This window comes from Hylobates moloch, unplaced genomic scaffold, assembly GCF_009828535.3.
Source record: "Hylobates moloch isolate HMO894 unplaced genomic scaffold, HMol_V3 SCAFFOLD_276, whole genome shotgun sequence".
NCBI lineage: Eukaryota > Metazoa > Chordata > Mammalia > Primates > Hylobatidae > Hylobates > Hylobates moloch.
Window position 1 is genome coordinate 1,377 of NW_026652551.1, and position 1,650 is coordinate 3,026.

The following is a 1,650-nucleotide window of genomic DNA, read 5'->3' on the forward strand; positions in this document are numbered from 1 at the left end:
TCTTTCAAAAACATGTTTTTTTGCATTCACAACTTGGCTAAATGTTTAGCACGAGAGGTCAAACTTTTGGCCTATCTTGGCTTCCAACATGCCTTCCTCACTAAGCTTAATCATTCCTAGCTTTTGATTTAAAGTGAGAGCTGTGTGACTCTTCCTTTCCCCTGATCACTTAGAGGTCATTGTAGGGTTATTAACTGGCCTAATTTCAATATTGCTGCATCTCAGGGAATAGGGAGGCCCGAGGAGAGGGAGAGAGACGGGGAATGGTGATTGACGGAGCAGTCAACACACACAACATTTATTGATTAAATTTGCCATCTTATATGGATGTGGTTCATGCCTCAAAACAATTACAATAGGAACATGAAAGATCACTGATCACAGATCACCATAACAGAAATAACAATAATGAAAAAGTTTTAAATATTGTGAAAATTACCAGAGTGTGACACAGAGGCAGGAAGTGAGCACATGCTGTTGGAAAAACAACGACGGATTTGCTTGATGCATGATTACCACAAACCTTCAATTTGTGGAAAGCACAATATCTGCGTTAACTCCTGTTTCTCTGGAATTGTCTTGTAAACTTCAGGTTCTTTGTCAATGAGAAACTGCTTGGAGGCTGAGACTGCTCTGAGGGGCTGTAGCTACCCTGCCCCTGGCAGTGTCTTTGACTGCAAGGCGTGGATAAAGCTGGAGATTTTTTGATGGAGCAGAGGCCAGCCGGGTGGTTGCACTGACTCGTGATAACCCTGGCAGCAGTGCTGGAGGCCGGTGAGGTGGTGAAGGGCATGGCGCTTTGGACATGGGCCCTTCCTATGTGCAGGACCTCCTGGGGTGCAGAGGCTAAGTTCATCTTGTATGGATGATGTTCCTCTTCCTCTGTCACCAGAGACCAGATTTTATGTTCAGATCTGGCTCCCATGAGAGTCATGTCATCTGTGCAGTTTTTGATTTTGTTCTGAGCTTCCCAGTGTGCCCTGTGGCTGGTGTTTCCCCGGTTCATGGCTGTGATTACATCTCCAATACACAAATTAACTACAGCAGCCTTGCTTCTGGGGGTGACCCAGAAATGGAGAGGATGCTTGAAGTCCTTGCTGCCCATGACGCAGAAGCCCCATGCTCCCGGGCCTTGAGGGACTGTCTACTGGGTGGTCATGGCATGGGGACAGGCTTGCAGGACAAGAGCACTGGTCATACCAAGAGAACCTGCTCTGAAAATTGAATTTTCCGCTAGCCTAGCTGCTGAAAAGGCCCGCTGTAACCCGAGGACCAGTTTAAGCTCATATTTCCTCAAACACACTGCCCTGACTCGAAGACCAACCTTACCTCCAGCTGTCACTCACCAGTCAGAGCTCACCAGCTCACAGAAGCTTCTCCAGAGCCAATGTGCTTTCTTTCCAAGCAATACCTAACAAACATTTCTCTAATAAAACTCTCACCTTTCTTTTTTTTAAAAAAACTTTTATTTTAGGTTTGAAGGTGCAGGTGCAGGTTTGTTATCAGTTTACATAGGTGAACTCGTGTCATGGGCGTTTGTTGTACAGATTTTTTTCATCACCCAGGTATTAAACCCAGTACCCACTAGTTATCTTTTCTGCTCTTCTCCCTCCTCCCACTCTCCACCCTCAAGTAAGCCCCATTGTGTGT

The 1,650-nt window shown here is 45.9% G+C and overlaps 1 pseudogene; it reads right to left on the reverse strand.

Annotated features, from left to right (window-relative positions):
- Window positions 1–647: 647 nt before the first annotated feature.
- Window positions 648–1,159, reverse strand: LOC116464206 (PDZ and LIM domain protein 1-like; annotated as a pseudogene).
- Between the last annotated feature and the right edge of the window lie 491 nt (window positions 1,160–1,650).